Genomic DNA, 9438 nt, shown 5'->3' with positions numbered 1-9438 from the left:
GTGGTGCTGGGGATCGAACCGCGGTCCCTGTGCTTTGCCAAGCTTGTTTCAAGTAGGTGCTTTAGACCACTGAGCCATCTCTCCAGCCCCAGTACAGTTCTTAATCCCATAAAATTTTAAGATGTTTACATGAATATTTTAGTCAATATAACCAACTACTTTAAGAATCACTATTCTTAAACTCTGAAAATATCCAAATATTCATGCCATTACATAGAAAAATTACATAGGACAAGTCCTTTCCTTTTAATAACACAAAAAACCTTTTCAGTTCTTTCTTGTATGATGAAAAGTCCGCTAACTTGGTCCAAAGCTATTTTTTTTTTCTCTATTCCATGCTTCTGGATAGGACAGCAAAACAACACAATCTGCTGATACTAGCTTCTTCTAGGAATATAGTTTACTGTCTGGTTTTTTGTTTACTCATTTAACTGTGACATGAATACAGAAATGAAGATTCTTAGTGTGATCACTAATCAACTTACAGTAACCTAAGAATTTTATCTCATTTATTTTATCCATAGTGTAGGTCTAGCATAATGCCCAGCATACAGTGGGCATCCAAGAGACATCTGTTTAACTGAAATGATCCTACGTTAAGCAAAGGTTCTTGATATTAACACTGAGTGACTGACTTCAACTAAATGGTATTAGGTAAATTTATGGTCAGCAAAATATTTTGCTGAGAATTTATAAACTCAAAGCAATAGAAAATTAAAATTTTATTTTCATATTCAGCCAATTTCCTACTCAGCCAGTTATCTCATTGTCAAATAAATGTAATTTTTCTTCAACTGAATACTGTATTTGTTTTAATAATCATGTTGTTTTCTAATGTAAAATTGGTAGCCCAAAGTGTTTCTATGTAGAAGCAAACATTCTAAATTGTGTCTAAGAATCTACATATTTACTGTTTTCAGAGAACTCTAAGATTCATGTCTCTATCAATTATTTAATTTCTATCCATAAGAGCCAATGTTGACATTAGTTCTATTCTTCTTCCATTTAGAATTTGCCTTTAAATAGGGTGCTCTGTAGTCCTGGTTCTCACTTTCCCCACATGTAAAACAAAAACACTAATATCTACTTTGCCTATCCTATGTGTTGTTATAAGTATTTAAGAAAGTATTTTCAAAATTATGATGTCATGCCAATGTAAAAGTATTTTGCTATTGTTCTTTTGAGACAGTATCTTGCTATATATGTCTGACTTTGAACTCACTGGCCCACGATGGTCTCAGTCTCATGGCAATTCTTCTGCCTTTGCTAAGATTATGGGCATGTGCCACCATTCCTGGCTTAAAAGTAAATTTTACTGTGCTTAAGAAGACAGAGTATCACATTGTACTAAAGCTCTGCTAAGAGTTGATCTTATGGTTCAAGTTATTTTCAGCTCACAGAATTATACTGAATTAGAACTGGAAATAATCCTCAATGAACTTACTTCAAAATAGTCGCTAATTTTGTGGCCACGTCCCCCAATACTTTTTCCTAAAATATAAAAGTAAATAATTTTTATGGATTTAAATTCAGTCATCATTATCTACCAAAAAAAAGTGTTACTTTTCTTAATGTACATAAAAAGCATGGTATTTTAGTTATGTAGTGAAGAGGATCAAAAACTTAAAGTTCTTAGAATAGCAGATTAAAAAATCAAATGACATTTCAATAAAAACTTGACAATTTAAAAAGTCCCATTACTGTAAAAATCTGATAATCAATGACCTTAGAGGATCTTCTGGACTCTGCTGTTGCTTTAACATACTGGGGGTAGAACCCAGGACCCTGCCCAAGCTAAGGACATGTTCTACCACTGAGACACATCCCTTGCACAGGGATGCCTGTTTTGAAAACATTAATATGGCTTATTGTCTATTCACCAAAAAGAAAAGACAAGTGGCAACTGCATCAATGACAATTTAATTCATGCTTGGTAAATAAAAATTTAAAAAATTTAATTAACATTAACAAAAATTTAATCCCTATCAAACAGACAGCACACTTTACTATCAATGTTATTTTTAAAAATGTATTTGAATTGCTGAAAAGCAGTTCCAAATTCATATGTTTCAATAAACTGGATTTTATGGTTTACTTTTATGATCATAATGATGAAGTAAACTAGGTTATTATCAATCACACTCATCTTTAAATGTTTTGTTCTCAAATAGAGTGTTTATCACTGACTATAACACTAAATTAAGAATTTCTTAAGAAAAATAGTGTTTAAAAAAGTTTTATGGGGGGTTATGCATCCATCTTTTCTTGGAACTATAGTACATAAAATAGGACTCTTCAAGTCACCACAGAGAAAAAAGCTAGTATTATAGAGCAAAAGGCTTTGTGTAAGATAAACATATATATATATCTACATATATATATATATATCTATATATCTACTAATTCAATACTGACTTATATTCACGTATTCATTTATTTTAGTCAACAAATAATTCTTAAGCGGTTACTATGTGCCAAGCATTATGAAGATGAACAATATATTTTAAAATTTAACAAATTTACATTTTTTTCCTTGAAATAAGACAAAGAATTTTTTTAAAAAACCCAAATACTTAGATTATAAATGCTATTAGAAATTCTGAACAGGTTTGTATAAATTTATAGTCTAGATATAAAATGGGGTTTTATACAAAATGAACTTCCTGTCTATAATAACTACCCTGAAGCGCCTGAAAAGGTACTATTTTTTGTTGTTTGTTTGATTCTGCTTTTGGACTCATTTTTTCTCCTTCCACACCAGTTTTTTTGGTCCACAGGGTCTCAATGCACAGATCGGGCTTGTAGTGATCCTCCGTTTTCAGCCTCCAACTGCTGGGATTACAAGAACACGCCATCACATCCAGTCTCATTCCCCATCTCAGTGAGCCCCGGGGGCGAGGCTGGCACCAAAGGCCAAGGAATTGAACCCTGGTCTCTGTGCCTGCCTAAGTAGGTGCTTTAGTACGCTGGGCTTTCTAGCTGGCCCAAAGGTACTATCTATTAAGGAAAACATAGGTGTTTTTGTTTGCCTTCCTAGAAACTTTTTCCCAAATTCTTTTCCCCACAATGGGACCCTAATTTTATCCCATTATATACCTCTGCCTACATAGCACAAATAATTTCATGAGCTCCTATGTAAGTCCAGATATCACCTCTTTCCTACACAACACATAATTTTAAAGGGAACACTCCAGTTCATTTTCAATTTCTAAAGTGGGCTTGATTTTCCTAGCAATACTCCTTTTGTTGGACAGTTAGAGGTTTTGGAACGGTAAACAAGTAATCTAATCAGTCAGATGACAGGGGAGCTTTGCTCTGTTTTTGAAGACTTTCACTCCAAAGAAGGAACAAGGCAGGTAACCAAGATCAAATGCCAGGTGTAGGGGTGCACACTTATAATCCCAGTACACAGGAGGAGGCAGCTTAGGACAGAGGGTCAGAAGTTCAAGATCAGCCTAAGTAAAGCAGATGTCATCCAAGTAAGGAAGAAAAGAAAAAGGAAGGAAGAAAAGAAGGAAGAAAGGAAGAATAAAGGAAGGCAGGCAGGCAGGCAAAAGGGAAGGGGAAAGGAAAAGACTGATAGACCAACTGAGCAAAACCAAAACACAAACGACAAAAAGTAAAGCACCTAAGTACAAAAAAGCAAATTCAGTTTAGGTAACCATCCTAAAACCTGAAGAAAAATCAGTTCTGTGGATGGCAGATCACAGATGAAGAAAAAACTCTATGAGTTTTAAAAGATAGATACATTGCCTCAATCAACACAGAAGTACCATTCTATTTGGAAGCATGCTTTTGAGTTTTTAAAAAGCTGCTATTGAAGTAATTGTAATTAATGTATATTTATAACAAGTAAAGTTACAAGTCCACTAACCACAACCTGAGGAAAATATGCCAAGGTAAAAACAGCTCATTGTAAAGTAAGGTACAATGTTTAGAACACAGAAAAGAGGCCCTTAACCCCTTTAACAGATACAGTTGCTGCAAATATATTCCTTGATTCCAGAGTCACATATAAATTGATTAACCATGTTAGACCTTATGGATATTGGCTACAAAACGTGTAATGTTATATTTAAAATCATTATTATGCATGATTTAAGGTTTTAATTTCTACTCAAGTTTGAAGGCCCAAGTTAGGTGATAATAGTTTTTACTCTCCCTTACAAGAATTCTGTAGCCTAGTGAAATAATTTTCTTAGTTCCTACCACAAAAGATCAGTATGAAAGAAATAATGAAAAACAGGTATGAAGAGAAAAAGATGCTGAAATTGAAGTCTTTAGTCACTGCAGTTTTGTTTGAAACAGAGTCCTGTTATGTAGCTCAGGCTAACTTGGAACTCATGGTGATCCTCCTTCCTCAGTCTCCAGAAAGCTGGGATTATGGGTGTGTACCACCACCAACACCAACTCAGCTTACTTTCATGTGCAGTGTAAATATATACATATATACATACATATGTACATACATACATATGAAGAGTAAGTGTGGGTACTTGTAGTTCTTTTGTTTGCTTGTTTTAAGATAAGGTTTCCCTATGTAGTTTAGGCTGACCTTGAGCTCACTATGTTGCCCAGGCTGGCCTTGTACTCAAGACAAGCCACCTGCCTCAATCTCCTAAATACTGGGATTATATATGATCTTCTGACCTTAGCCTCCTATGCAGCTGGGATTACAGGTATGCCCCACTGCACTTGTATAGGTGCCTGGCTGGCACTTGTTTTAAAATAAGATTTAAAGCTTTTATTTAGAAATAAGAAGCCATTTCAGTATCATAATGAAAGGTAAAAAGATAATGCTACAGAAAGATTGCAGTTTCATTATTTCTTATGCAAAGTATACTCAATCTATTGCAACTACAGAAGCTATAAAAGTCATGCAATTCACACAGAAAGTATTTAACAGCTAGAATATTAATGGGTTAAAAATTAGAATAATTAATTATAAATGCCAACTGGGCTTAGAAGGAAGATAGTGCTTTGCTTACCCTGACTACTTTCGTTCTGGTTTTCTGCTTTTCTCTTTCTTCCCCTGGATGATTCTGATTGTTTCTTCTCTGGTGTCTACAAAAAATAAGTTGACATATTTTAAATTATAGTTTTAGCATATAAAATTATTTCTGTCAATATAGAAATCACTTCTATTTGCAAGGCCAAATAAAACCTTCACTTGTACTTGTGGGATACAAATGTTCTTGACAATTTATTTAAAAGATAAAACTTTTTTTTTTTTTTTTTTTCCCAGAACCAGGGATTGAACTCAGGCCCTTGTGCTTGCCAGGGAAGCACTTAACCTACTGAGCCATCTCCCTGGCCCCTAAAAGATAAAACTTCTATTCCATAAATTTTTTAACTTTCAAGTATAGAAGACCTTGTATGTGTTACCTGAAATACACAGTTAGAGAACTTTGACGGTGGAGCAAAAATTTGAAAGTAATTAAAACTTGTAAGGTGCCTATCAAAGTCTTACCCAGAAAGGAAGGGGGGAAAAATCACCTACTAGTTGTCTAGTACTTGCACATACTTATAAAAGAAAGCTGCATAAAAGTAGGAGGCCTGACATTCAATCCCTACTAAAAAGGACCATTTACCTAAAAGCAAGGCAATTATTACCCAACACAATTATAGTAAATTCTAAGATTACATCCTAAATCAGAATTCAGTGGGCCAGGGAGATGGCTCAGTGGAATAAACACTTCCCTGGCAAGCGCAAGAGTCTGTGTTCAATCCCCAGTTCCGGGGGGTGGGGGTGGGGGTGGGGTAGAATTCAGCATAGACTGAATATGGCTTATAGGACAACAACAGTTTATAATTTAAGCATAATTTTTATACTTTCAAGTGACTGAATTTTTCTTTTTTTTTTCTTTTCTATTTTATTTTACTTTATTTTTAGGGAAGGGTCTACAGGGTATTCAGGGTCTCACTACTAGATTGGACTCATAATGATCTGCTTGTTTATAGCTTCCCAAGAGTTGGGATTACAGGCGTGCGCCATCACACCCAGTCTCAATCCCCATCTCAGCGTGCCCCAGGGGGAAGGGGCAGGAAGTGACTGAATTTTTAAAACTTTCAAATCAAGAAGAACATTTTGTGAACTTCTGTTATGTGAAAATTTTAAGTCCAAACTTCATTTTCCATAATAAAGTTTATTAAGTTACTCCATTTATATAAATATTACCTGTAGCTGCTGTTACAACAGTAGAGTTAAATAGCTGCAACAAAGATAGGACGGTCCATATAATTTGAAGTATGTACCTCTTTATTATTTATTTTTGGTTTTAGTACATGGTCTATAGGGCCTCACTATATAGATCAGACTTGTAGTGATCCTCCTGTTTTCAGTCTCCCAAGCACTGGGATTACAGGTGCACGCCACCACACCCAGTCTAATTGCTGTCTCAGTGAGCCCTGGGAGTGGGGTCAGCATAGCATGCTGGGTATCGAATCCTGGTCCTCACATCTGCCTAAGCAGGCACTTTAATCTGCTGAGCTATCTGGCCAGCCCCGAAATATGTACCTCTTTAGAGAAAAGTTTACAAACCCCTCTTCTAATAGTATCTCTGCTTCAATTTGAACATTTCTTCTTTAAACAGATAGCAAGTATTTTCATTAGGCTAATATGACAAGTCATTTTGGTAGGGCCTGGCAAATTGTTCTGCTTATAGAAACTAAGACAACAATAAACATGTAAGTCAATGGCTCTAGACTCCCAAAACTGAAAAGCCTGTAAGTATCTCTGGTACCACAACAGTTCCTAACTTTATTAGAATCTAATTTCATTCCTGAATGACTCATATCAGACAGCTTAAAGTACTGTAAGACATTGAGTAGTCCTATGATTAATTAGCATTAATTCTAAATCTTACTGAGCATATATTGTTCCTCCAAGTATCAGCTTGGTGTCAACAAGATACCACTGTCAAGGAAGTTGTACTAGATGTTACTATCAGTGAATTCTAAAAAAGATAAGCACTGTATCTTTTCTGCATCTCGTCCTTATGCCTTGTACTTACACAGGTTTTACTGGATAAATATATGAATAATTATTAAATAATGTACTCAATGTTTTCACTGCTAAGGTGGCATGAACAGGATTCAAGTCAAATGTAGGTGTAATCTTGGACCTACGTGTTTTTGAAGGTTTTTTAACTTGACATTTTATACATCCTACATCAAAAGCTAATTAACTGGATCAGCTATACAAAGACATTTAAAAATGTTATTGTTTGAAATTCCCTATGTCCAATAAATTACCTATATATTTTCGTTTCATTAACCAGAAGTTTTAAGGAAAACCAACCTATCAATCTACTTGGGAGGCGAACTGAGGTGCCAATAATTTAGGGTAGATATATTTTCAGCTTAGTTCACTGTCAAAACCAGCAAACTCAAACAGTAAACCATCTTCTATTGACCAACAAACAAAAATATTACCAAATTAAAAATTCTAAGTTAACATTTTCATTAAAAACTCTAAGACTATTTAAAAACAAAGTAATGTTATTTATAGTATTAATTTAATCTATATAAAAACATGTAATTTAAGACCAAGAAAATAATTATACATAATGTTATAACAATTTTTAAATATAGTAGGATGATATCTGAATGCCATCTTAAGTCTTGACTACTTTTGAACAACAAAAAAATCACAAACTATTATAACTCTGAAACAATTATACTAGAAACAGTATTTTTTGGTTAGAAAATTAAAACAAGTGTAATGCAGTAGATAGTTTGATATAACTTTCTAAAGTATATTTCAAGAAACACTAGTTCAATGATATGTTGAAAAGGCTACATTTCAAATGTGGCTGAGGCAGGGTACAAATACAACTCAGATAAACAAAAATTTCTTTACTATAAAGCTCAGTAACATTAAATGCTAACACCCTGGCTTTATTTCCAGCAGAGGGTTGGATGGGAAGAGTACATATACAAACTCTCAACTTATTTGGGATAGTATTATTAAATACTTCAATACTTGAGGTTGTTTTCTAAAGACATATACACACTTAGTACCATTTTTTCCTCTGAGGAAAAACATCTTAAGAGTTAGGGAAGTGCAACAACCCTTCGGAAAAAAAAGTCACTGCATTTAAAAACAAAATTGACAACCAGGGCCGGAGAGATAGCTCAGTGGAATGCGTGCTTGCCTGACAAGGACAAGGTCCTGAGTTTGATCCCTGGTGCTATAAAACAAAAAAAAAATCCTAAAAACCAAACATATGCATTGTGATGACAGGAAAGTTTAAGGAAAGGAGAAGAAAAAAATGTGATTAAGAGCAAAATTAACTTTAAGACCCTAATATATAAGAAGTTGAAAATAGATAAGTTTTTAAAATTTAAAAACCATACAAAGTAAAAGAAAAAATAGGAATGATATAAACAGCCTATAAAGCAAATGTGTCCATGATATGCAGAACTTCTGAGCCTCCCATAAACCTTAATCTTTTTCATTTACATCATAATATACTTCCTAATGTTAACCTATCATTTTGTTCTCACTTCATAAACAGAGTGGTTCCATCAGTGAAAAAAATGTCCTTGAGCCTCTGAAGAAAAAAAGACAATGAATCGAACTCTGGATACACGACTTACTATAATTCTTGTAATTTTCTACCAGAGTGAAATGTGTTAATACAGGCATAATAGGATTGTGAAATTAAATTAAAAATATATTTAGAACACAGCATCTGGGCACTTAATGTCATTACACACTCAATTCCCTTAGTGCATAAACCTATCCTCCCCTCCCCTCCCCCCCTTTCTCTTTCCCTCCCTTCCCTTCCCCTTTGAGCTACCCTACCACTCCAAATACCTACACTTTTATGTTTTCAAATTTCAATTACGTATCATATGAAAAAGATTAGTAACTTCTGTCATAACCATTTACAAATTTGTAGGACTTGAAAAACGGGTAACACTTTTATATTAAGATCCCACTTGAAAAAAAAAAAAGATCCCGCTTGACTATAAGACTGCATACCATTAAACCTGCATAACCAACCCTTAGGCAAATGTGCATCTAATATATTCTGGTTTGAGATTTAAATAATATGATCAGTATCTATATTAAGTGAAATGAAAACCCTCAATGAAGCTTCTTAGTACAAATTCTCCAGAGTCACTCACTTGTATATGGACTACTAGGAAATTTTAGATTTGGGGTAGAAATATGCATAAAACATAAAACATAAAAACATTTAGTCTCTAAAGAGGCTCATCACTGACAAAAAAATGTACAATACCTTCAAATTTTCAAAATGTATTCCAGATATGCCTTATGGGAGAAGAGGTTGTGTCCCACAAGTTATTAAAAAGAGTGATAAAGAAAGGAAGAAGAGGCCGAGGAGATGGCTCAGTAGAATAAGTGCTTGCCTGGCAAGCACAAGGACCTGAGTTAAATCCCTGATTCCGCAAAAAAAAAAAAAAAAA

The 9438-nt window shown here is 34.2% G+C and overlaps 2 protein-coding genes across 2 annotated transcripts in view; both read right to left on the bottom strand.

The window, feature by feature from the left end:
- The window catches only part of LOC101592694 (serine/threonine-protein kinase tousled-like 1), a 68040-nt gene that overhangs the window by 57081 nt on the left and 1521 nt on the right, over positions 1 to 9438 (bottom strand). The window lies entirely within an intron of this gene.
- The window catches only part of LOC111817646 (serine/threonine-protein kinase tousled-like 1), a 93574-nt gene continuing 89124 nt past the window's right edge, over positions 4989 to 9438 (bottom strand). Inside the window, exon 5 of the mRNA XM_023719173.1 lies at positions 4989 to 5064. The gene's annotated coding sequence lies outside the window, so the exon portion shown is untranslated. The remainder of the gene's footprint in view (positions 5065 to 9438) is intronic.

The sequence above is a fragment of the Octodon degus genome, unplaced genomic scaffold (genome assembly GCF_000260255.1).
Source record: "Octodon degus isolate 3935 unplaced genomic scaffold, OctDeg1.0 scaffold00065, whole genome shotgun sequence".
NCBI classification, from domain to species: domain Eukaryota; kingdom Metazoa; phylum Chordata; class Mammalia; order Rodentia; family Octodontidae; genus Octodon; species Octodon degus.
The sequence above is the reverse complement of the archived record's forward strand: the minus strand, read 5'-3'. Positions and strand labels throughout refer to the sequence as shown.